The sequence below is a fragment of the Panthera pardus genome, unplaced genomic scaffold (genome assembly GCF_024362965.1).
Source record: "Panthera pardus isolate Hobbes unplaced genomic scaffold, ASM2436296v1 HiC_scaffold_6, whole genome shotgun sequence".
Taxonomy (NCBI): Eukaryota; Metazoa; Chordata; class Mammalia; order Carnivora; family Felidae; genus Panthera; species Panthera pardus.
In genome coordinates this window covers 71,393,808-71,421,727 of record NW_026526991.1, presented here as the reverse complement: position 1 = coordinate 71,421,727, position 27,920 = coordinate 71,393,808, and the positions used below count along the sequence as shown (strand labels likewise).

Below are 27,920 nucleotides of genomic sequence, written 5' to 3'. Positions count from 1 at the left end.
ATGGGGGTGGACATGATGCAGCTACTTGGGGGAAGGTGGAAGGAAGTACAAGACTCTCTCACAGAAACCCTTCAGGGAGATATATAGGGGCAGATCCGTGCTCATCCTACGGAGTCTCAGAAAAGACTTTTCTCCGTGTCTCCATTGTAAGGAATTTTGAAATTTCTGCTGTTCAAAAATTCCTTAGAGTGGGAGGCACTATTGACATTATGGGAAGGTATTTTTTGTTGTGTGGACTTTCCTGGGTATAGCAAAATGTTTAATATCTCTGACTCTCTCCTTTCAGTTGTGCTGGCTACAACAATGTCTCCAAAATGTTCAAGAATTACTAAACATACTAACCAGGTTAGTAGAGAGCCTTGCATAACCCAGACAGAAAGTCCATAGAGATTTTCTCAGGGAAAGAGAAGAGAGGGAAACTTCAGAACATGTGGTAGATCATGTCGAGAGGAATGGGTACTAAAAAGAGCACCAGCTGGGCACCTGGGTGTCTCAGTCAGTAGAGCATCCAAATCTGAGTTTCAGCTCAGGTCATGATCTCACAGTTTGTGGGTTTGTGTCCTTTGTCCGGCTCCATGCTGACAGCATGAATGCCTGCTTGGGATTCTCTCTCTCCCTCTCTTTCTGCCCCTCCCCTGCGTGCGTGTGCTCTCTCTCTCTCAAAATAAATAAATAAACTTAAAGAAAATGAAAATAAAAAGAGCACCAGCAACTAATTTTGCCTGCTAGAACATGTCCAAGTTGCCTTGCTAGGTAGGGAGGGGAGGAGAACATAACATTTACCAAGTTATGTGCCAGTATTATGTGCCAGTATTTTGTAATAATTATTTAAATTAATTATCATTACTCTGTGAATGAGGTGTAATTATACAATTTTTGCATAAAGAACTTGAATCAGAAAGAGCTGATGGTGACAAAGCTGAGGTGGGAATCTCAGACCACTCAAACCCTATCTGTTTTTAAAGAGTTGGGACTCCCCTGCATTCCAAGTTCAGTGTTTTTCTTGTCATCCTGGCTGTCCAACATTGTGTGAGCAGATAAGAAAGGCAGTGGTTCTGTTACTGTAACTTGGACCAGTGACCTCTACCATGAATCTGGTAGAACATTGGCCACGCAGGTATGTTGCATACCTCTCCCTCCAATGCCAACCAGAGGTATATTTGCTTAGCGTTTGCAGTGACAATTATTGCATAATTCCTGACATTAGGTTATAGTCTATACCAAGGTGACCATAATTTCCTTCTCTAGGGCTAATGACACTGAACTCTCAAGTGATTGTTGATATTAATGATACTACTGATTGTCTGGAGCTTGTGTCTAGGGGAATGTGGCAGAGACTGGCTAGGTGTTTGCCAAACGTGTTTTCTTTTCCACCAGGACACACAGCTAGACAACATTTTCCTGCCTCCCTTGCAGTTAGGTGTGACCATAAACTGAACTTTGGTCAATGGAATGTGACTAGAAGCATTTGTATTACTTCTAGGCCTGACCCATAAAGTCTTCCCTTGGGATCCTCTACTCTCCTTCTTCTCTGTCTTCTGGTTGGATGCTGGTATTAAGATGACCTTGAAAACTATGTGTTGAACACGGTAGATCCTTCATCACCCTGGGTCCCTGTGAAGTAAACTCCCTTTTATAGCCTCTTCCACTATTGACTGGATTTTATACATTGGGTTAAGTCCATTAGTGTGCCTTCTCTGGCTTGTCCTGGTTGGCAAGAGCTGATGCTAAGTCTTAAGGAATTTTGTAAGCTAACTGACATCAAGTTGATAGCTTGAAGTTATTATAATTGGAGCTTTTACAATACAGAAATGGCAAGTGCTACAAACCAGGGCTCTTTTTAGACAGTCATTTTACTAGCACACCACTGGTTAAGCTGCTAAGCTTTATTTGTATATTTGTATTATCATAATATACATACTGCTACTCAAAGTGATGTTCTGCCTTAACAAAGCCTAAAAGATGTGAGACTGGCTTAGCAGTTGGATGGAAGTTGGCAAGAGTTGGACAGCAAGGAAATGGATATCAGAGACTGGAAAGCAGTGACTCATCATGTGGTGGCAAAACATTTGGTAAAACCATTATCTGTGATAACCTGGAAAGCAGACCAAGTGCCCCAACACAGCCTTACCTCCTGGGGAATTGGCTGCAAAAACAAACAAACAAACAAAAAAAAAACAAATGGTAGATAGCGCCTACTGTTTATTACTGGCTGTGATTAAAAAGTATTAGAAAATAAGAGATGAACTCAGGATGTGTTTATAAATATAAATAAAAATTGAGTTGAAAAATATGGAGACTTGTAAAATTGGAAAAGTTTACCATTTTAGGACCCCAAGTATCAGGAAATAAGACAGGAAGAGCTTTTGTATGCCAAAGGCTCTATTCAAAAGTGAATTTGGATTCAAGTTGGTGTATTTATTTAAGAGCTTAAAATTTTTATTGTCACAAACATTTTTAAGTTGTGAAGTGTCTGAATGCAGAAGTTTCCTTCTGAATCAACTGGGAAGCAAAATTACCCATCTTGGCTAGCTCCCCCCAGAGCACTATTGGTCAAGTTACATTTGCTGCATAATAAACTACCCTGAAACCTAGTGGCTTAAAACAACAGTAGTCATTTATTCTGCTCATGAATCTGTTATTTGGGCAGAGTTGGTCTCTGCTCCATGCAGTGCCAGCTTGACTGAAGGCAGAAAGATCTGTTTCCAAGATGACTCACATGCCTGGCAAGTAGGCACGTGTTGGCTGGGAGCTTAGCTGGGACTTAGGGTGGGGGGCTTTGCTCTCCTACACATGCCCTTCCCCATGTGGTTTGGGCTTCCTCACAGAATGGTGTCTGTATTCTAAGAGCAAGTGTCAAAGAAGAGAGCCAGCTGGAGGTTATATTGCCTTTTATAAACTAACTTGGAAACACACAGCATTACTTCACCTGTGCTCTGTTCAAAGTAGTCACAAAAGCCTGCCGAGCTTCAAGGGGGGAGAACACAGATTTTACTTTTTGATAGAGGATGGCAAGGTTCTAGAAGAACATGTGGGGCAAGAAATATTGTTGTGGCTATTTGCTACACTTATTCTGCTGGGGAGTGAGAGAATTTCAGCCAAGGTCATTTAAGAACCCATCTTTATTACATGATCAAGACGAATTTGATATGTCATAGTGCTAAATTTCCTTCTAGTTTAAGACAGCCTAAAACTTATTATCCAGTAACAACCAGAACACAACCTATAGGAAAGGAAGTTCAGAAGGGGTGCTGAGTGATATTCAGAGAGGAAAAAAGGAGTTCCTTTTGGATACAACAGAGATGAGAATTCATGGGCATCCATTTACACACCAAATATTTGTCAAATGCCTTCTGTGTAAACACTGTTCACATCACTGAGAAGATAAAAATGAATGATTTATTTCTGCTTCCAAGGAGACTAAAGGCGGTGGATGAGGGTAAGATTGGAGGTGGATAAAAGGACATCTATATGTTTACAAGCTACTACTATAGACCCAATGGTAGAGATGGGAACAGTGCTTGAGAAGTACTGAGAATGACAGAATGTCTCATGCTACTTGGGAGAGTTGTGAAAGGTGGAGACATTTGCCCTGAATCTCCACTTACGAAAGATCAAGAGTCAAGTTCCTAGCAGAGGCAGAGCCACAGACTCAACCTTCCTGACTCAGACTCAGTGCCCTTTCCATGACACCACACAACTTTTTATGTGGAATTATGTTGTGGATTGAGTGTGCTGAGCATTCAGCAGTTAGAGTTTCTTGTGCTGTTGTGTTCTTCTCTAAACCCCAAAGAGATGTGGGTCAAGGTCTTGATTAGAAATGTTAACAATGGACAGGGAGAACATGAAAACAGACCATCCTCAGATGAAGCAGAAATCTCACTGGATTGGAGAGTTTCAGTGTCTAGCTGACTAAATTGACACAGAGAAGCCAACAAGATACCATAGAGATTTGTTTCCATCTTTTTGCTCTCCTTTCCCTTAACAATATGCTGAGAGAAACAGTAATAGCCATCATAATGCAAATAGGTGGACAAGAAAAAGTAAAGGACATAGATGAGTTGCCAGTTCAGAAGTTAGGAATTACCTAAAACAATGACATGTATTTTTCGTAACTTAAATATTAGTGATTGAAAACAATTGACCCTGAATATTTAACACAGATTCCTGCCCCCCCCCCCACCCTGCCCACATCTCTTATAAGTTTTGTATATTTGGTCCAAGATCCTTAGTCTGACTAAGGTAGAGAGCAGTGGTTACTTAACTACACTTTGGCAAAAAACCAAGGTATTTCTGCTTACCTTACAGATATTTAAAACCATTTTTAATTGGACACTTGGGTGGCTACGTTGGTTGAGTGTCCGACTTCAGCTCAGGTCATGATCTTGTGGTTGGTGGGTTCCAGCCCCATGCTGGGCTCTGGTGCTAACAGCCCAGAGCCTAGAGCCTGTTTCAGATTCTGGGTTTTCCTCTCTCTCTGCCCCTCCCTCATGCATACTCTGTCTCTCTCTCTCTCTCTCTCTCTCTCTCAAATAAACATTAAAAGAAAATTAAAAAAATTTTCCATTAAAAAATTTTTAATGGAAAATTTTTAAATTAAACTTATTTTAATTTAAAAAGTGGCATGCTATTCATAAACGGAACTTAAGAGAAATAAAGTGAGTTCAAGGAAAAAAGAGAGATACTGCTAAATCCAAAATGGGCTTGGAAACACTGAAAACATTTGCAATCCTTGGCATAGGTATGGGTGGGAGATGAGAAGCATTTAAAAATTATGGACTCATTGTGACATTTCTTGCATCTGGAAACCTTACTTAGCTTAAACTTCGACTTTCCCAAGCATTGCCTTAAAGCAGTCTTCTGATGAACTGTGTTCTGATCTTACACCACCTCACCATTGTACTCAGAGCCAGTGGAACTTGTTCTCACTTGATGTGCCTTCCTAAGCCTGGGACAGCTCATGGAGATCAGAGCAGCAGCTCTCTCAATAATCTTTATGCTATAAATAATGTGACTTTGTAAAAAAAAAAAAAAAAAGAAAAAAAAGGCAGTTGTTGGCTAAGTATGAAAAAATGCTAATTTTAACAGAAAACGCTATTTTCAAATACATTTCACAGTTTATACTGAGTGAGAAATGCTTAATTCTCACCATGTGAACTTCCAGATTGCTTATGTTGAGTGGTGCAGATGTAGCTGTCTTGAGAACCTTTGAAGCCAAAATTCAGCTTTTACCTCAAATGTCTTACTTTTATAATAATGGATATGAGAAGCAGTGATCTGCCTTACCATCATGAATACGTTTTCCATTTCTACTGAACCCATGTGTTGAATGGCATCGCATATATAACATCATGCCTGTTTGATTCTAAAAGTCTGCACCACAGTTTGTGCATAAAAAGGCTTAGGCGTGTCTGGCAGCTATTAGCTCACAAGGGCTATTGGATTATGAGTCAGATGCAGAAAGTATTTAGTGGTCTAGTGGATTTGAATTCTATACTACGTATTATACAGATATGTTTGTGGTACTATAATATTCCACAAAATCCTGAAACACTCAATAGAGACATTAATTGATCGACTCAATGACTCCTTTTTGCTTTTAGGACAAAGTCTAAAGTTTTCACCACTGTAGTCTAGGCCCTGCACGGTCTTTCCAGACTCATTGCACCTCATTCTTCCCTCTCTGTCTGTGAAGCAACCATCCTGGACCTAACTCCTTGAATGTCATCTGTTCTGTCCTGCCCCAGGGTCTTTGCACTTGCTATTTCCTCTGCCTGGAGACTTCTCTCCCTCTTGGTCCCCTAGTTCACTATTATCCATCCTCTAGATTTCAGCTCAAATCCCACTTTTCCTGGGAAGCTGCCTCTTACACATCATTGCACACCCTATTCACACTGCATAACTTTTCTTCTTAGTGCTTACCACAGTGTATAATTATTCACTTACTTGTGGGATTACTTGATGGTGTCTGTCTCCATGAGACTCCTTGGGGGGACTGCATGAGAATGGAGATAACATTTCTTTTTGCTTATCATTATATTCTCAGTGTCTAGGATGGTGCCTGGATTATGGAAAATGCTCCACAAATATTTGTTGAATAGAAATATTGCATAAAGCACTGAGCAGAGCATGTGATAGGCAGTAGGCTTTAAGTAAAGAGCCTTATCTTGTTTTTTTAAAACTCCAATAAGTCTAAAATTATTGTTCCTCTTAATATTTTTACTCTATACTTTATGATTACTTTGGCTTTACTTCACTTCTAATGACTTCCTAGATGAACCTGGAAGGTCCCTTCCTCTGTGCTTCAATTTTCTCAAGAATACTGACTGCTGCTGACAGCAGCAGCTTCATTAATCAGTCCTCAGAAGCATGAGTACCGACTTGATGGTGACGCAGGAATACATTTTGGAAGAAATAATTCTTGTACTGAGTAAATCAATGGACATTAGTATTGGGCCCTTGACTCTTCCTTCTATGCTGTGTTTGTAAAGGGGTCCCCATCTTCTATTTATTCTAGTTTCAATGTCTTTGAGCGTGAGGGGATAGGGCAGTAATGTCTGTTTTATTTTCTCTATGCTGGGCCATTTTAAATGTCGTATTTTGTTTTTATTACTCACACTAACCATTTGAGATAGGTATTTTGATCCCCATTTAATAGACAAGGAAATCAAGGTCTGGAGAGGTTAAGAAATTTGCTGGAGGTGTGTAACCTAGATAGTAAATGAGCAGGGGAGGGGCAGAGACAGAGAGGGAGACACAGAATCCAAATCAGGCTCCAGGCTCTGAGCTGTCAGCACAGAGCTCGATGTGGGGCTCAAACTCATGGACCATGAGATCATGACCCGAGTTGAGCCAAAGTTGGATGCCCAACCGACTGAGCCACCCAGGCACCCCAAGATAGCTGGTATTTTTAATTTTTTTTTTTAATTTCAGAGAAACAGAGCACAAGGTGGGGGAGAGGGGCAGAGAGAGAGAGAGAGAGAGAGAGAGAGAGTCCCAAGCAGGCTCCATTCTCAGTGTGGAACTGAAGAGGGCTAGATCTCACTATCCTAGGACCATGACATAAGCCAAAAAATCAAGAATCAGACAGTCAACTCGACTGAGCCACCCAAATGCCCAGATAACTGGTATTTTTACGAAGTGGGACCAGCAGGGCCAAGAGCTCAATGATAAGGGGAGCAAGCCCTTCCTAGTCTTACCTCTACCAATAAAACCAAGGAATTGAACTAAAAGATCCCGTGATTTCTTTTTTCTTTTTTTCTTTTTAAGTTTTATTTTAATTCCAGTTAGTTAACACACAGTGTTATATTAGTTTCAAGTGTATAATATAGTAATTCAGGGGAGCCTGGGTGACTCAGTGATTAAGCGTCCAATTCTTGATTTTGGCTCAGGTCATGATCTCATGGTTGTGAAATCAAGCCCCATGTTGGGCTCCATGTTGAGCATAGAGTCTGCTTGGGATTCTCTCTCCCCCTCTTTCTCTGCCTCTACCCCTGCTTGCATGCACACACTCTCTTTCAAAATAAATAAACATTAAAAAAATATAGTAATTCAACATCCATACATCATACATCACCCTGTGCTCTCATGAAAAATGCACTCCTTAATCCTTATCACCTATTTAATCCATCCCCCCCACCTGCCTCCCCTCTGGTAACCATCAGTTTGTTCTCCATAGTTAAGAGTCTGTTTCTTGCTTTTTGTCTATTTTTTTCCCTTTGCTTGTTTTGTTTCTTAAATTCCACACGAGTGAGATGGTATGGTCTTTGTCTTTCTCTGACTGATTTATTTCTCTTAGCACAATACTCTCTGGCTCCATCCATGTTACAAATGGCAAGATTTTATTCTTTTTTATGACTGAATAATATTCCATTATATTATACACATCTTCTTTATCCATTTATCAATTAATAGGCACTTGGACTGTTTCCATATCGTGGCTATTGCAAATAGTGTTGCGACAAACACAGGGGTGCATATATCTGTCTGAATTAGTGTTCTTGTATTCTTTGGGTAAATACCTAGTACTGCAACTACTAGATTATAAGGTAGTTTTATTTTTAACTTTTTGAGGAACCTCCATGCTGTTTTCCAGAGTGGCTGCACCAACTTGCATTCCCAATAGTGCATGAAGGTTCCCTTTCTCCACATTTTCACCAACACCTGTTGTTTCTTGTGTTCTTGATTTTAGCCATTCTGACAGGTGTGAAGTGATATTGTAGTTTTGATTTGTATTTCCCTGATGATAAGGGATTATGAGCATCTTTTCATGTGTCTGTTGCCCATATGGATGTCTTCTTTGGAGAAATGTCTTCTGCACATTTTTTAATTGGATTATTTGTTCTTTTGGGTGTCGAGTTGTACCAGTTCTTTATATATTTTGGACACTAGCCGTTTATCGGATATGTAATTTCCAAGTATCTTCTCTCATTCCGTAGGCAGCCTTTTCATTCTGTTGATTGTTTCCTTCATTCTGCAGAAGCTTTTTATTTTGGTAGAGTCCCAACAGTGAAATCTAACATCCATGAGTTGTACATTTTAAGATATGTTTTCTGATCATGTGTGAGAACATGAGTTTGAATTTCCTCTCTAACACATCCAAGCTTTAGGAACTTCCTTAGCTATAAAATAGGGATAGAAATACCTGTTTTACCAACCTTCCAAAGTTAGTCTGTGGATCAACCAAAATAATGCAGCCTGTATATCACTCTATGAATGAAAGACACTTTTCTTACATTTACGTCCAATTTAGTCCTGATCCATCTGAAGGCAGAAGTTTCAGGTCATGGGCACTAGGCTATGCCTTTCACAAGGCGGTGAAAGTGGAATAATTTAACACATTGTTCTTTGGGGAAATGTTTCAGAATTTTCATGGTGGACAGCTGGTGTCATTCAGGGAACTAAGTATAGAGAATTGTCATCACCTACAAATATAATCAAGGGACCTTTAATGTTGGAAGTTGTGTAACAGTTTTCATCTGGATGTTTTTCCCAGCACAGATTTTTAAATGAATGAAGTTTAAAATGAAGGCTCATTAAAATATTTTATTCATATGTATAGAAAATATCTCTTCAAAGCCCTTACCCCAGAAAAAAAGACTGGGCAAGGAAGATTACTTGAGTGGATGACGGATCAGGAGCCTTGACATTGACACCTGCCTGCTGGCTGTGGTTCTCCCAGGAAAGAGGAGGTTGGCATAAATACTATCCAAGCTCTTTGGGAAACCCATCTTTTCTGTTTAAAGTCTTTATTTGGTATCACAGATTCTCTTGCCTATCTCTGTCTTCAGCTTTCACCAGTTTATAAGCACAATTGTGACTGTATCAATGAAGCATTAATCTCAAATCCTACCAGCTTTGAAACTACACCAGTTCACAAAGACAGTCCAGCCTTTTCCTGGAGGCCCCCTCTCTAAATAGTCCCACTATGCCCAGAAATCAATCCTCAGCACCCAAACTACAGGAATGGGGCAGAAACCCAGAGTTGCCCCTCAAGACCCACCTCCACAACTTCTGCACTTATGTTGCTGGCACAGTAAGGGCAGCATTGGTGAACACAGAACAGGATGGGTATGGTGGGCTCCTGCCTCTGGAAGTGCTCCAGCACTGGACCATCCCTGAGTCAGAGTTCAGTAATGCTGTGGGCAAGTGATAACACACACTAAGAGATGTACGTAGAGTGGAGCTAAATTAAGTCCTACTGGGAGCTGTGGAAGGCTACATGGAAGAATTGGGATTTAAATTAAATTTGGAAGGATAGACAGGATTTTGATGGTCAAAAATAAAAATAAAATGCATTTAGGGTAAGGAAACATCTTGGAAAAGGGGGAAAAGGGGCACCTGGGTGCCTCAGTCAGTTAAGAGTCTGACTTTGGCTCAGGTCATGTTCTCAGAATTCCAGCCCCACGTCGGGCTCTGTGCTGACAGCTTGGAGCCTGGAGCCTGTTTCAGATTCTGTGTCTCCCCCTCTCTCTCTCTGCCCCTCCCCCACTTGCATCTCTCTCTCTCTCTTTCAAAAATAAAATTAAAAAAAACATTTAAAAAGGGGGGGGGGCAAAAATAGGGAAATAAAGAAAATGTGAGGCAACAGAGGTAGACCAAACTGGTTGAAAGACAAGATGTTTAAAAAAGCAGAATCAGATCTATAAATACAGGATTGATGGTTGCTAGAGGGGAGGGGAATGGGGATGTGCAAAGTGGGTGAAGGAGAGTGGGAGATACAGGCTTCCAGTTATGGAATAATAAGTCACAGAGATAAAAGGTACAGCATAGTGTTTATGGTCAATGGTATTGTAATAGCATTGTATGGTTACAGACGGTAGGTAGCTGTACTTATGGTGAGCACAGCATAAGGTAGAGAGAAGTTGAATCACTTTGTTGTGCACCTGAAACTAATGTAACATTGGGTATGTCAACTATATCTATATGTATGTATATGTGTATATATATATGTGTATGCATATGTGTGTGTGTGTGTGTGTGTGTGTGTGTGTGTGTGTGTGTATAAGATATTTGGGGGTTTGTAGCACTGATGAAATGGCAAAGGCTGTCAACTGTGAAGTGATGGAGGTGACGGAGAGATCTGAGAGCCAAACAAGAATTTGGGCTTCATTTTATCCACCTGCTTTGCCATGGACAGCATTTGAGCAGGGGAGTGATGGCATAAGATCACTCTGGCTGGGGAATGGACAGGGAGAAGATTCTAAAGCAGTGCTCTCCTACAGAAAGCTAATGTGAACTACAAAGGGGAGCCACATGTAAATTAAATTTCCTTGTAGCCATATGTATTAGTTTTCAATTGTTACTGTAACAAATTACCATAAACTTTGTGCCCTAAAGCAACACACATTTATTCTCCCACAGGTCTGGAAGCCACAAGTCTAACATCATGGTATTAGCTCGTCTGTTTTCCTTTTGGAGTCTTCCGGTAAGAATCTGTTTCCTTGACAACACTGGCTTTTAGAGACAGCCTACATTCTTTGGTCCAGGGCCCCTGCCTCCTTCCTCCCAGCTAGTAGCATAACATCGTCTGCAGTCAAATCTCCCTGTCTCCCTCTTCTAGGGCCCCTATTGATTACACTGGGCTTATCTGGATAATCTTCCTATCTCAGGATCCTTAACTTAATCACATTTCCAAAGTTCCTTTTGCCCTGTAAGATCACGTACTCACAGGTTCCGAAGATTCAGATGTTGACACCTTGGGACGCCATTATTCAGCCACATTAAAAAGGCATATGATGAAACATGGAACAATTCAATATTTTCACATAATCCATAAAAAGATTATAATTTCAATATGTGATCTCTATGCAAATTATTAATGAGATATCTTCTATTCTTTTTTTTTTTTTTTTCCCAATGGAAGCTTCAAATGGAGCATGCCTTTATACTTAGGGCATGTCTCATTTCAGATCAGGCACACTTCAGGTACTCCTTAGCTACATGTGGCTCATGGCTACAGTATTAGGCAGTGCAATCCAGAGCCAGGGTAATTTGCTAGAAGCTCATTAAAGAAATCTAGGAGGGCTATAAAAATGAAAAGAAGGAAGCAAAAGTGACAAACCTTGAAACCAGCATCAGGTAAATGTTGGGATGTGATAGGAATAGTAGAGAGAACTGGGTGACTGACACAATGGCTATTAGTTATGATCACTGACATCAGCATTTTCCTTATTTTATTTTTGTGTGTGTGTGTGAGGGAAGCATGTGAGTCCTGTTTTGGACAAATGAATGAACTGTCCATTAGGAAGATAGGAATGTGGGTTTGGAAGTAAGGAGGGGGGTCAGGATGGAAGCTTAGATTTAGGATTGCTTATGAGAGATGGTTGGATTCATGATGGTGGCTGAGGACAGAGCCTTGGATAGTCCATGTTCAGAAGGCAGGTGGAGGCAGGAAAGACTGAGGGGGGGCAATGGGGAAAGCAAGACTAGAGAAAAGAGAAATAGTAGCAGCAGGTGGGAACATGGCAGTATTTCTGAGGTAATCATGAATAATCTCCTCGTGGGTTTGGAGTTCATCATTCCACATCTGAGATAATTACTCAGCCTCCTACACAGAGCTGCTTTTTAGTTGTCAGTGGGAGTGGGAGTGGGCAGATGTTTATTTACAAAACTGTTTATCTTTAAAGAATAACATTATGGCTGAATCTTCCAAGTAAGTTTGGCATTTGGCAATTACGTGGCTAATTTGATGAGTATGGCTAGCAGATGGGGCTGGTTCAGGCTCCTTTCTTCCCAATCCCAAAGGAATTTCTCTGTATGGTGATGAAATTAACAGAATTATTGCTAGATCTTCCTTCAGTGTGGCCAAATTTTTAATGATCTATCACTTTACAATTCTCTGGGACAAATGATCCCATTTCCTTCCTAGATCCTTGCTTCTAAATCTCCCAAAGAATTGTGTGCATAGTAGAGTGAGTTTGGGAGTCAAACTGCCAGGGTTCAAGTTCCACCTCTGCCTCTTACTATTTGGCTTTGAGCTAGTTACTTTTTTGTGCCTCCATTTCTTACCAGAAAAATGAGATAATCACAATCTCCCTCTTGGGGTTGTTGTGAGGGTTAAATCATTATGTATGTTCATATTTTTATTCACATACTCTGTTTTCCTCTGAATCCTCTTCAAGAATTTAGAACATTCTATCTCTATTTAACAACATGGAATGACTTCTCTGGTGATTAGATATTTCATGTGTCCTATTACTTTAAATCGTTGCCTCTCCAGCCCCTTCCAATCCAACCCTCCCATTGCTGGCTCTGTACTACAACACTTGGAGAGATTTGCTTGTATTTCACATATAATACAGTGTTTATTCACAGACAAATCTAAGAGCCAAACAAGGACTTCAGTGAACAATTCCTGGTAAAACTGACTTAAGCCAGATTACAAAAAATTTAAAATAGAAAAAGGCAGAAAGAAGATCAAACATAGCTAAATCAATATTTATATTGCTAAATTGTGCCACTTTCCCCTAAGTTTATTAAGGGCAAGGAATAAAGACAAAAACTTTGCAGAATTTTTCAAGACTCAAACAACATATTGACCATAGACATTTTTTTCTTAGTTTTTTTTTTTTTAGAAAATTTGTTCTTACTCATTGGTACTAAGTGTAATTGAGAAGGGTGGCCATCTGAATATCTTTTTTTTTTTTTAATGTTTATTTATATTTGAGACAGAGAGAGACAGAGCATGAATGGGGGAGGGGCAGAGAGAGAGGGAGACACAGAATCGGAAGCAGGCTCCAGGCTCTGAGCCATCAGCCCAGAGCCTGACGCGGGGCTGGAACTCACAAACCGTGAGATCGTGACCTGAGCTGAAGTTGGACGCTCAACCGACTGAGCCACCCAGGCACCCCGTGAATATCTTTAAGTCTGGGTTTCTGACTTATTTGCACTAAAGAAAAAGTAAATAACATTGTGGGCAGAAGTGGAGAATTGTGTTTTTCTCATTGCCATAACTTATTCTAGTTTAAGAAGATTCAATTGAAAAGGTACATACACAAGCACACATTTTTTGTTTTATTTTTATGTTTTTAAAAGTTTATTTATTTTGAGAGAGAGTGTGCACATGTGAGTGGGGGAGGGCAGAGAGGGGGAGAGAGAGAATCCTAAGCAGTCTCGCCCCATCAGTGAGGAGCCTGACACAGGGCTCAAACCCACAAACTGTGAGATCATGACCTGAGCCGAAACCAAGCGTTGGATCCTTCACCGAATGAGCCACCCAGGTGCCCCTTGTTTGGTTTCGTTTTGTTTTTAAAGGTTACTTACTTATTTTGAGAGACAGGGAGACAGCAAGAACAGGGAGTGAGAAAGAGAGAAAATCCCAAGCAAGCTCTGCCCTGTTAGTGCTGAGACTGATGCTCGGCTTAATCCCACAAACCTTGAGATCATAACCGGGGCTGAAATCCAGAGCCACACGCTCAACCAACTGAGCCACCCAGGTGCCTCCACAAGCACATATTTTGAAGACTGATTCTTCATACTAGAGTTAAAACATTTTTTTTTTTTTTTGTTCACTCACTACCTAGGAAGTGGATGATAGCTTCCTGAAAAATTCTCCAAGATTGAAACTTCTTTATTCTCCTTCACTGCAGATAACACCTGGAGAATGCCATCTACTTTTCTTTTGAGTCTAGAATATCAGCCTTTTACAATGATCAAGCATTGTTGTGTCCTGAAAATGATCTCAGGGCTGTACAATAACATTCTATTTAGAGCTTCCTAGAGTTTTTTGGTAACTAAGTCCATAATTGAGACCAGTGATTCTTAATCAGGGGTAATTTTGTCCTCTAGGGGACATTCAGCAACATCTGGAGACATTTTTGATTTTCATGATTGGGGAGGGTGTTGCTACTGGCATCTAAATGAGTAGAGGCCAGAGATGCTGTTAAATATTTCACAATGGACAGGGCAGTCCCCATTCACTGTGCCAAAATATTATCCAGCCCCAAATGTCAACAATGCTGAAGTTGAGAAGCTCTGCTCTAGACATTCTAGATTCTAGAGAAGAGGCAGGTCCTAAATCAGGGTTAGAGGGAAAAAAGCAACAAGAGAAGGGTGTGACAGAGGTCATGTTTATTTTAAAGGTTACCTTTTATGCTTTTGTTATGTTTCTAGCAAGTATAACATTGAATAGTACTATCCTAGGGGGCAATGGAGTCTATGTCCATTTCAGGGAGCCATGTAACCTAGCATTTTCCCTTTGTGGAAGCTTATAGTTTGGGTTACAGGGATTCTGTGATTAACCAGGTATTGTGGTCAATATCTATGTACAGTCTTTTCTTGGCACACATAGGAGGTGGCAAACTGATTCCTGAGGCTGAACTCATTTTACTTCAAAGAAATCAATCCCAGCTAAAAACACTTGTCAAAAGTTGTTGGTGAGTGGTCCACAGAGAGAGGAATGGTCTGATCTGGCCTTCACCTTACAGAGAGTTTCTTTGTTTAAAAAATTTTTTTTTAAACATTTATTTATTTTTGAGAGACAGAGAGAGATAGAGCACAAGCAGGGAGAGCAGAGAGAGAGAGGGAGACACAGAATCCAAAGCAGGCTCCAGGCTCCAAGCTGCCAGCACAGAGCCCGACGCAGGGCTCCAGCTCATGGACCGCAAGATCATGACCTGAGCAAAAGTAGGCCACTTAACCAACTGAGCCACCCAGGCGACCCACAGAGAGTTTCTCTGTAAGAAAATGGAAACATAGCAGAAAGATCATAGACTTTGGAGTCTACTAAACCTTGCCTGAATAGAGTCTAAGCTCTGTTGGTTCAGTTGGATAAATTACTTGGTCTTCTGGAGCCTTGGTATTCTCAGTGGTAAAAAAGGAGAATAATATATAACTTGTAGGATTCTTATAAAGATTAAGTAAGAAAATATGGGGCATCTGGGCAGCTCAGTTGGTTAAGCATCTGACTCTTGATTTTGGCTCAGGTCATGATCTCATGGTCATGAGCTTCACGTTGGGCTCCACACTGGGTGTAGAGCCTGCTTAAGATTCTATCTCTCCCTTTCCCTCTGCCTCCCACCCACCCTTGAGCGCGCTCTCTCTCTCTCTCTCTCTCTCTCAAGAAAAGAAAAGAAAATGTATATAAAACATCTAAAATAGTGCAGAGCATGCAATAGAATCTCAATAAATTTCAGTTATTTTAACTTTTTGAACTTCGTAAACTTAGGATCTAAGCTGTAAACTAGATAATAATAAGGAATTTTGTGCTTATGTCCTAAGCAGAGAACATGAAAAAGGTCAGCTGCAAGAACCCCGTTTTGTCTCTGAACTGGCTGGTGCTGCTCTGTCCCAGATTGGTTGACCACATTAAATACATTCGCTCATCTGGTCTAGATTTTTCTCTATAAAGCCCTAGCTGTGTAAGCTGTGTCCCTGATAGGCAGGCCATAAATAACCATGATGAAGCAGGCTGAGAGCCTCTCTTTCTGTCCCTGGTTACCGGATCATTTTTTCCATCCCTTCTGAGCTTTCCTCATGACCCGTGAACATCAGAAAAGTCTCTGTAGGCATCAGAAGAGACACACCAGTCTGGACGACAGTGAGGTAATTAGCCAGAGAACCAAGATTCTAATCATGGTTTTTGCCTCTGAAGTTATATGACCCTAGAGTCTGTGATACTTAACCTTTTGTTTACCTCTGACCTCAGCTTGACCATAATGGTTATTAGGAAATTCACCACCATCCAAAAGGAATGTTTGGAAGGTTAATGACATAATTGTGCCTAATCCTGGTGATGAGGAGAGAGTAAATGTCCACCTTTTGGAAATGCATAATAAATCTTCCAGGTAAATTACTTTTCCTTTATTGAACTAAATATAACCTAAAGGGAAACCATATGAGGAGCTTTCAGTTTTAAAGATTTTGTTCTTTAGTGGTCGGAGAGAGTTCCAGAACTTCTAAAGTGGGGCATATATATTCTCAGCACAAGTGGAACTTTTGATATTAAAGGGCTCTGAGTTCCCTGCATGGAAGGGACTCTATACAATTACCCAGTTAAGTTAACACGTAGCATTTTCCTTGCAGTCTCCACTGAACTAGTTACCAGCCTGTCTCCAGGACAGGGGAACTCAGATTTTTTTCGGAATTTTATTTTTATTTTATTTTATTTTATTTTATTTTATTTTATTTTATTTTATTTTATTTTGTTTTATTTTATTTTATTTTATTCTACTCCACTCTATTCTATTCTATTCTATTCTATTCTATTCTATTCTATTCTATTCTAGATGAAAGACCTCACAGACTACTTTCTCTATCCGATGCTGCTTTAGGATACCAAGATGAATCAAAAATCTAGACCACTGCCCAAAACCTCCCCTGTCTATAGGAAGGTATCCTGATTTAGCTCACTGGAATTTCAGTTATTTGAGACCAAAGATTTCATTTTACCCGAAGAATAAGGGGAGAATGGAGGTAGAAATGTGATGGGACCTGGCTACCTCACAGAATGTGGGGAAAATGCAGGGGGAGGGGAGGCAAAGCTATTCATACTCCCCAGTGTCAGCTGTGAGTTTTAAGCAAAGAATTCACTCTACGTTACATAAAAAAGAAAACTAAATATTTATGAACATGTACTATCTTCCAAGAGTGACGCAAGGTACTTTCACACACATTACTATGGCTTAATCTTTGCATCGGTTTTCTGAAAGTTTTTTTTTTTTTTTTTTTTTTTTTTTGTAATCATCATTCTTGCTGATTAGGAAAGAGTAGTTAAATCACATGCCCAAGGTCACATGGCTTGTACATAAGAGCCAGAATTCAAATCCAGATTAGTCTGCCTGCTAAATTCATGCTCTTTTTCATAAAGCAAGATCCTTTTGCAAACAGCAAACCTCCTTCACCTTTTCTTTCTCAGTTATCTTATGACTTTGTGACTTTTGCAAGGATTTTGGAAAATTCAGTTGTACTAGGGCACGTGAGCATGTGAAAATGGAAGCAACAAGCATTTTGCAAACTCGATGGTAACCATTACAGCAAATACCATTGTACTTATAGTTTGTAAAGTGCTTAGTATATGAATGCAACCCTATTATTACCTGGTAATTGTGTGTATTATTATAATAACATACAATTATTTAGCTTGGGTAAAATTAGAATGGTGTATATTTAAGATGTCATCCAGGTTCTATTTTTCTGTTTCACTTACTAAATTGCATCATAATCTGTATCACATAGGACGCTGATTTGGATTAAATTTTCACATTTACTTAGAAATTTCCTGTTTTCCAGTAATAGTCACCAATTTGAATTTATTAGCACTGAAAGTATATTCATCAAGTAATATGTAGACATCATACAATTCTTGATACGAGAAGTATCCATAGGAACCATTTGGTTCAACTAGCTAAACGCGTAGAGTGTCTGAGAGGAAAGTTGCTTTGGGATGTTGCCCCAGCTGCAAACTGCTGGGTAATAAGCCCAGAGACCTAGTGGTTGATACCCAGAGACTACCAACAGGATGGACACCTTTCCCATTACAGCGAGCTGATTAAGCGGACTTGCCAGCTTAGACCCTGTTTGGCAATAAGCCTTTTCGCTCCAGAACTAAGCCTCTGACATTTTGGGGGTGTGCCTCCTTTCCCCCTTGTGCTTATTAAAATATTGATGAGAAGAGGTGGTGAAAGCCAAGATATATCATTCTGCAACAATCTTCAACACAATACATATCATTCTTAGTGATGGTGGCTAAAGGAATTTGGTGGTAGATATTTCAAAATAATAAGTCCAAAATTGTTTTTTAAAAATTTCATAGTTCTGAGAAATTCATGATTTCTCCAACTTCATTTATTTGATGAACATGTATTCATTGGTCACCTATGATGCCTCTCATCCTCTACAAGCTTATAATATGGTATATAAGTAAATTCAACATAATATGTAAATATGTTTAACACAAGGAAGTATGTAATCTGTGATATGTACGGTATTACCAACAAGAATAATTCACTTCAGTAAAGTTTTATTTCTTATACATTGTGTGCCAGACTCAATGCTAGATTCTGGGGATACCAGGATGAACCAAAAGTTGATTCTACGCCCCCTAAGGTTATCAGGCAGCCGGAGTTACAATAAAAATGTCTGGTATGGCTTATGTCTATAGATGAATATAGATTTAGTTAGGACAAGTTTAGTCTTTAATATGACATTTGAGGGAGATATGAAACTTTGAAATGTTGGTCATCAGTCTGGGAGTCAGCACATTCAGGAATGTGCAAGGGCTCCTGGCATCTCAGATATCCTAGCCTGGTGGTAATTCCAGCTCCCGCGCATATTTGTTAAAGAATATCCCATCTAATTTCTGGCTCCCTCCAGTTTGGAATTCTCCAGGGCCCAGCGTGAAAACTGTTTGCTGGTGGAGGAGAAGGGGAAGGTACACAGTCTGAGCTTTGACTCTGTCGAGGTGCCAGAGCTGACCTGAGTTCCTGGGAACCATTCAGGGCATGGGGATTTACTAGGGCTTGGACCTCATCCACCATTGTAGCTAGGGGCCCAGAATCAAATTAGATAATGGAGACCGGATCCAGCTTGCCTGAGGGTTTGGCAAGAAGGCAAGTGTCTGTGTGCCTGATGGTGCATCGTGTTGGTTCCGTGCCTACTGCAGAGAAATGCCAAGATGGGTGTTGATTAACCTGCCCTCAATTGTTGGACCTCCATCCAAGTGACTTGGTTCCGTGCCTTGGATGGTGCAGGTAGGGCTGGAACCTACTCCACCCAGCCTTCCTCTTTTTAGGCTCCTTTGCTCTCAGTCACTTACCCTATGGGGCAGGGTGCAAACCCTGTTTGGTTGCTGGCTGCCCCAAGGGACAGGGTGAGTCTTGTTTAGCAAGGAAGGAGCCAGTGAATCTAGCTTTTGTTTTGCAATCCTTTGGGACAGGCTTACAACAGAGGATTCACGATGAGTAAATTTTGGGCATTCTAAAAGAAAAATACATCCACTGATGTATTTGTCTCCTGGCTGTGGTTTCTGAAGTCATATTAAATTACATTAAGAGCCCTTCTCTCATTGCTACTGGTCTTTTACTATTCAGTAGACATTTAAAAAGATGCTATGTGGGTGAAAAATAAAAAGTTGAATGACGGTCACTGCCTTAGGGGAGATGTTCTCATAGGGAGGAAGTGCACCACTGGGCAGAGCAGGGAGGTCATTTATGGGCAGTGGGATGGTTACAATTCTCTCTTCTGCTGCCCTGCTGTCTCTCTCAAAGTGTAGCTTAGCTTTGCCAGACTAGTTATTTTAAGCTCTTGCAAACAATTTCATAGCTTTATTTTTGCCCTTGGCTCCAGTAAATTGGGGCCCCCATGCAGTGCTCTCTTGGCATTAACATGGATCTGAGCTGCTTAAGGGCTGGGGATATGGAGGATTGGCACAGTGGGGAGGGCAGACAACAGGACAGGACGATTCAAGCCTAGACCATTAAGGATGCTTGTTTAGGAATCTAGAGGGCTGTAAGTACAGTACTATACAGTGTGCACACTCAAGCATTGGTTTGAAAGCCTTTCCAACCTCAAGAAAGGAAATCTTTTCAGGCTTCTCTGTATTTCATTTCCTTTTGTTCTCTTCTTTGAAAATTCACATTTCACCGTTATGATAGGTATCTATCTATCTATCTATTATCTATCGATCTATCTTTCTATCCATCCATCTGTCCTATCAATTAGTTTTGGGGACAGATGTCAGTAGTGAGAGAAAAAAATATTGAGAAAGGTATTTGGAACATACTGCTTCTGAGTTTCAGTCAGCAGAAAAAGCAGCATATTGAAGGGGATAGTGCTGGCCTGTTAGCGGTTAGAACACCTAAACTGCTCACAAGAAACAAGCACAAAGGGTGAGCTGAGATTTCCTCTACATCTGGAGTCTGTGGGGAAACACTGGTGCTGAATAAAAACAGTCCTCATTCCTACCATCTGTGAGTCCACCGTGATAGGGCATAACACAGGCTCTAAACGAGCAGAGGGATTAATGTGAGGGAATCTGAAGGTTTATATCCTCCCTTATTGGCTCAAGATCCCCTCAAATCTCATTGCTCTGTTGTTTTTCCTTGGCTTATGACCTTGTGAATATCCCATAGCTGTCTTATCAGGGTTTTACACCTTAGTGTGATTAGTTTATTGGCTTCTTTCCTTAGATCCAGGGAGCATGCTGAGTAGACAGAGAGAGAGAGAGAGAGAGAGAGAGAGAGAGAGAAAAGGGAGAAAGGGTAAAGAAAGAGGATGTTTGCAGGTATTGTAGGTCAACTTCTGCTTGAAACCTTTGCCTAACAGTGTTTGTGCCTGTGGGCTCTGCCTCAGGGCCGGCCAGCTGCATGCATGTCCTGTCCCCTTCAGCAGTTCTCCAAGCAGAGCCTTCTTTCCATTATTGAGATGTGACATCTGTTTTAAATTACGTCAATTGTACCCAGATAGGCAAGTGATTGACACCTTCTTCAGAATATGTGTGAAAACTAGAGGAAAAGTGATGAGCCAGATGCTTCCAGAAGAGTAAATTATTACCTGCATGTAAGTCAGTCGTGGAGTTTGTGCATTTACTTTCTTAGTCCCTTAATAAATTACTCGGTGGAATAGTAAATGGCTCCTACGTGGCCTGAAGTTCTTGGACATGTAAAGAACAGGTTCCCTTGTCTCTATGTATGATGTTTCCTCTAAATGATGAAAAATACTCAACACCTTGGATTTGTATATTGACCTACTAGCATCATTTGATCATGTTCTATAAAATGTCTGTAAGGTCCCCAGGCAGGTGAGTATATTATTAATCACATTTTTTTTTAATTTTTTTTTTAACGTTTTTTCATTTTTGAGACAGAGAGAGACAGAGCATGAACAGGGGAGGGGCAGAGAGAGAAGGAGACACAGAATCTGAAACAGGCTCCAGGCTCTGAGCTGTCAGCACAGAGCCCGACGCGGGGCTCGAACTCACAGACTGTGAGATCATGACCTGAGCTGAAGTCAGATGCTTAACCGACCAAGCCACCCAGGCGCCCCGATTAATCACATTTTTCTAAAAAATAAGCCTCTGAAGGTAGGCTAAACTGTTTACCATGACAAACTGTAATACTTATTTTTGCCTTTTTGGTGATTCCTTTCACCTCTAGGATTATACAAATTCTACACACTACTCAGGTCTCATTTAAGCTCTCTCTCTCTCTCTCTCTCTCTCTCTCTCTATATATATATATATATATATAGACATATATATATAGACATATATATATATAGACATATATATATAGACATATATATATATACACACACACATATGTATACATATACATATATAATATCTATATACCATATGTATATTTATTATGTACATACATATATATAAAATATAAATATTTTAACAAATTCTGATGCCTTTGTACTGTGTCAACTTATTTACTCTGGAACCATGTTTCCCAGAGTTCTCTTCCCTATATGGTTTTTGGTTAGTATTTTTTTTTTTAATTTATTTATTTGGAGAGAGTGTGTGCATGAGTGGGGGAGGGGAAGAGAGAGAGGGAGAGAGAGAGAATCCCAACCAGGCTCTGTGCTGCCAGCGCAGAGACCAACGTGAGGCTCTAACTCACGAACCAGGAGATCACACCTGAGCTGAAGTCAAGAGTCGGACACTTAACCACTGAGCCACTGACTGAGCCACCCAGGCACCCTGATTTTTGGTTAGTATTGGCCACAGGAGACATTCTGCCCAGGGTTTGGAAAGCTCAAGTGAAGTCACAGCCAACTTGAGTCCTGAAGGTTGGTGCTGGGCACCAGCCACTGTGGTGAGTGCTGGGTTGGTGCCGGGCCCTCACCCACATAGCTGCAGGTCTGCTGGCTCGCCTAATTGGTGCAGGGTAGCTCCCAGTTCTGTAGCTCCTTCAACTCTCACCAGGTCCCCTTTGTCAGCTTTCCCAAGTGCTGAGCCAAGTGAATGTGCAGCTCCACAGGGAAGGGCACCAGCAGGTCATCTAGGGCACTAAAGCTGACATGTGAGGCAGACAGAGGTCCCAGTTCATCCTCATGGTTTCTGATGGTCTTTCTTCTCATCTACATTCAGCTTTCCCTCCCTAGTGCCAGTCTGGCTGACCTAGAGTGAATTAGCTCTAGTGGACCAACCCCAGTTACAGAGAAAACAACCTATATAGGCTCCTCCATCAGCCTGCAGAGACTATTCTCGCAGTTACATATGGTCTAGCCCCTATGATAAATGTGTTTTCTACATTATTTGTAGTGACATAGTGATACAACCCTGACTGACACCTAAAAATTTGGATTTATTTAACAAGCATGTGGGATGTAAGAAACACGAGGGTAGGTAGCATTCTTCTCCTTCTTCTCCTACTTCTACTTCTCCTTCTTCCTCCCCTTCCTTTTCCTCCTCCTCCTTCTCCTTGTTCTCTCTTCCCCCTCCTCTGCTTTCTTCTTCTCCTCTCCTTCCCTCTCTCCTCCTCTTTCTCCATTGTTCTATCTCCTGTCCCTAGAGCGGTGCTTGATACATAATAACCCCTCACGAAATATTAATTGGGTGGGAGTCACAGTTTGGGTGCTTTATCTATAGAAAGATAAGGAATTCAGTTCCTTAACTTTTCCTTTTATCTTGCATTTCAGATGCCGGTGGTCATTCCAACCAGAGATTTGGCAACTGGTTGCACAGATCTGGAAATTGGCAGGAAAATCTGGATTGAAGCTATAGATTAGGGAGGGGATCATTAACATGAAATGAGTACGGGTAAGAACCCAAGAAGAGATGAGAAGGGAAAGGGAAAGAGGAAAGAACCCTGGAAAACAAAATTGAACGATTATTGTGAATTACTTACTTCCTGGTAATTGTACTACATATCCACATCCTTGCAGTAGCTTCATGGTGGATGAATGTTACACCCATACCCTGACATTGGGCAGAGCTCTATGATGTGCTTTGGCTAATGGAATGTTAGTGGGCATGATATGAACAGACATCCCCTCTTATGATCTTCTGTGAGGAAACATGCCCTCAGTTGCCACTGGCCCTTCAGACTGGGCCCAGAATGAAAACAGGCAGAATAGACCTGAGCCTGACTTGCAACCTGGAGTCAAGTCCAGCTGACAGAGTCCCCCCTAGTTTGACTGAACTGCAGTTTGGCTGCAGACTTGAAAGTATGAAAATAAATGCTTGTTGCTATAAGCACCTGAGTTTGGGAATGGTTTTTTGTTAGGCACCATTACTGTACCAATTGCTAATAATATAAATAGCAACGCTAAATTGACAGAGAAGAACGCATGAAAGGACTAGAGAAGGATGAGCCACACAGGTTAGAGAGCATTCAGGCAAGAGGAACTTCGCAGTTGCCAAGACGGGAGTGTTTCAATAAGAGAAAAGGCGTGGGCAAGGTCAGAGGCCTCAGAGAAGTCAAGCAAGTCAAGGACCAAAATGTATTCACTGGATTCAACAACAAAGAGATAGAGGAAATTTATCTGATCTCTACACATTTCTCTGGGAAATAAGAGATGCAGCCTTCTGAGAGTGAGAGACAAGAGGACTAGAGACCTGGAAGAAAGCTATAAAAGCTGCAGACTTTGCTGAGAGGAAGGGGAGAGAGACCATGTGATTTTCCCCAGCCGTGAGTGCAGCCTTAACAGAAAGAAGAAAAATCTGTGTATTCGATGTGGCGTTGGGAGTTTCTTGGAGCATGTGAGACTGAAAGACACAAAACATTTTTTTTCTGTCAATCCCACCACTTATCAACTCTCCTGAATTCTGGCAGCACTATAATCTGTATTACACATTTTTGTGTTTTTTTTTTTAATGTTGTCTTACAATCTTCACTGTATTATGTGCTAATAGTGTTTTATTTCTCTCACTGTATATCCATCCACCCATTTGCCCATCTGTCCAGCCATCCATCTGTGTGAGCAATCATCCATCATCCATCCATCCTCCACATTATTCCTTCGAGGTGATGAACTTGTGATGGAACCTCAAGTAATACTATGTTAAAATGTTAAATTAAAAATAAAAAATTCAGAATCAAGGAAAATATAGATAAGAACATGTTAGTCACATGGTAAGGACCCCAAACAATTTTTGATTGGTAGATCAAGCAACAGCCTAGCAAAAAACGTTCTTACAGACCCCATTCTAGAGCTATAAATTTCCACTTTGGAAATCTATCAGTGTAATTAGGTTATATTTTAAGATTAAAAAAGGGAGTTTGAACAAGTAAACACAAGTTTATTTAATATTAAATAATATTTAAATTATAATTTAAAGTAATTAAAGTAATATTTAAATTATACACTTTCAACATGGAAAGCTTTTAGTTAAAACAAATTTTCCTTTGTATCTTAAATTACACAGAGATAGCGTTTTCATGTAATTTCCTCCCTTCATACCAGACCATGTGACCAGTCTCTCTGGTCACACCTGTCCCTTAGGATGGATAAAACAAGTAGTGTTGTCCATTGTTAGGCCTTTGCATAGAGAATATATTACTTTTTATCTTCTTAGGAGAGAGGGAAAAGATTGGAAATTGCACACTGAATTCTAATTTTTTTGTGCACACAGAAAGTTATCTTCTGTCTCTTTTAAAAGGGCTTTTTCATTTCACTTACTTTTATAATTCATACCTAGGAAAATATAAGATTATTTTTATGTTCAAGAAACTTCAGCCAAAAAAAAGAAATAAAAAGAAATAAAAGAAATTTGGCTATCCTGGTTAATAAATGCCTTTCCCAGCTTTTCTTCAAGTGGCAGGAAAATGAAATTAGTATTACGTGATCAATGTATTTCACAATTATGTTATCAATACTTAAAAGTTGGGTTTAAATGATTGGTACCATCTCCCTTTTGAGTTTAATATTCACATAAATTGAAAATTATTTAGCAAAGACACCTATTTATCTCCTTGGGTTCTGGAAAGAAGCTCTTTAAGAAAGTAAAATATAAACCAACCCACATCACCAGTAACCTCAGGCTTCAGGACCACAATTTCCTCCAGAGTTTTGGCAACATGATTAACTCCAGTTATTTTCCAGACCTTCCCTCCATCCCAACAGCTGCTGTGATCACTCTCCCAGGAAGAGATGAGTCTCTATTAATGATATCCAAAGTTTTATCATTGCACATCTTCCACTGACTTTTAGGGAAGTTTTTTCTCACTCTGTTGATCAGCACCTAGATTGAAACCTTTTTGTAGAATTCTAGGAAATTTATTTGTTCACTCAAAAAATATATTTCTAGGGCCTTCTATGTGCCAGGCACTGCACTAGGACCTAGACATATACTAATGAACCAGACTATGCATTTATTTTTGGAATACTCTCTTTACTGCTGGAGACAGGCACATAAACAGATAAACAATGCAGCATGCTAAGAACTCTCATCAAATTTATATCTTCTTATTCTTTCCACTAGATCAATGCATCTAAACTTGGCATGGAGGGGTGGTAGTCTATGGATGTACTCTTGAAGGCTGGGTATTTTCTATGATAATTAAAATATTTTTCATTCACTTTGATGATAATTAAAAAAATCTGAAGCATAGTCTTGGTCATCTGGATGACTAATTTGCAACTAACATTCTGCAATTTCTGTGCTCAAGTTTTTATTTACAGTTGCTTGAAAAACATCAAATGTAATAAACAGTCTTATTTACACTGAAGATTTATTTTCTACACAATATCATAGGTTATGTAAAAGTAAAACTGTTAATTTCTTGGTTTTGCTTGTATCTAATAGGTAAATTTGCCTTGATTATGTAGTTGTATAAAAATATAAGCAGAAATAATAAATAACAAGTTTTATACTATTATTATTTACATTTAGTAGCTTTCTGATAGAGGCCATTTTAGTCAACATGGTTAGGTCTGCACTTAAAATTAGGGTAATTTCCCTTTGAAAGAGGTTCCTACATTACTTATGTTTGAAAAACATGGTTCTGGTTTCATGTCAGTGATCTTTCAGAGATGCTATTCCATAAAATCCCTTTTTCTATTCCTTTTGTGTGGGTGATAACTATCATCTGATAGTTTACAATCTTCCCTATTTCCACCCTCAGCTGGTGAAGCGAGGGGAGGCCCAGCTAACTGCGATGGCAGAATATAATCTAGCAATACCCAAGGGCTGAGCATTTTTTAACCCCATTAAAAATTATCTAAGTGGCACATGAAAACATTCAAGCAAGGTGAAGCACAACAACCCTCTGGGTTATCTGCAGGTCAGATTTTCAGTTTTTAAAAGGAGCTATGTATACTCTAGGAATATTAGAAGTCATGGAGGGTATAATAAGAGGGAGAATATGGCAATCATGCTTTAATGTTAGTGAAAATTTTAAAATGAAAACAAATACTATCTATTGGGTAGAACACAATTTACATGCATGTTCAAGGAAAAAGTTCAAAGAAATTCCAACATTGATGCTGCACATTGCTTTGGGATGTGCTAGAAAATCTTACAGGCTGTGGTAATCCCTCTTCCTAGTCTTAAAGGGCTACTTTGGTGGAAACCTTAGGAAAGCATTATACAAAGGAAATGTTCCACAGAGCTAGAAACCTGAAGCTGTCCTCTCTCTACCGGATTCTGAGCATTCGCCTGGGAGATTAAGACTTTCTTTTCTTAAATCTCCTTGTAAGTAGCTTTGTGGACACTTGAGTATATTCTGGCACATCCTACCACCTCATCATGATAGTGGTTGTACTTTGTTCATTCTACAGAAAAGTGCTTACTCCACGTAAGAAGCTGAAGACATCTGCAAAGGTTATTAGGCCCCCTCTGGGATCTTCTACTTACAGGCTGGAAACCACAGAGCTATTTGATGTTCCTTTCATCTGACTATCTCACTCTCCTCATCTACTGGTCTGTGTCTACCACTGTACCATGTCCATTCACTCATTCAATGAGTTGTTGGGTCCCTGAAATGCAAGACACCATCTACATGTACTTGGAAGCTTTAAATATGCTTTCTCACAATCCTCTTCTCCATGAATATGACATCTCCTTGCATTTGGCTGAAATGCATTATCTACTTAATGTGTTTGATTAGCCTTAATGTCTCCGTTTTAGTCGATAAGCACTATAGTTAATTTGGATCAGATCTCCAATTTGGTGGCCAATAAATCAGCAGTCCAAATAACCAGATCTGGATCCAGAGACATGACTTCTTTCATCTTCTCAGCCTTCCCAAGCCTCTTGTGAAGCCATCTACCGACACTTTGTGTCTGTTCTTTGCTGGACATTGCCTTTGAATAGTGACTCTCAAAGCAGGTGGTGGTAGTGTGGCATGTGTGAATTCAGACTCTCCATTGGTGTGTTTGCATATTTTGAAAAGTATATTCTAAAATTACTATGATCTGAGTTATTTTGAATCTTAATATCTAATTTAATTTTTTCAAATAACAATAAAGGAAGGCACATGACTTTTATGTTTTTAAAAGAAGGCATGGATTTTAAGAGACTGTAAAAC

At 40.0% G+C, this 27,920-nt stretch overlaps 1 long non-coding RNA gene across 1 annotated transcript; it reads left to right on the top strand.

Annotated features, from left to right (window-relative positions):
• The first annotated feature begins 10,640 nt into the window (after window positions 1-10,640).
• LOC109268846 (uncharacterized) lies at window positions 10,641-24,189 on the top strand. Its single transcript, XR_002080824.2, has 2 exons — window positions 10,641-10,927; window positions 23,089-24,189. It is a non-coding gene; the product is annotated as an uncharacterized LOC109268846 (long non-coding RNA).
• Window positions 24,190-27,920: the final 3,731 nt, after the last annotated feature.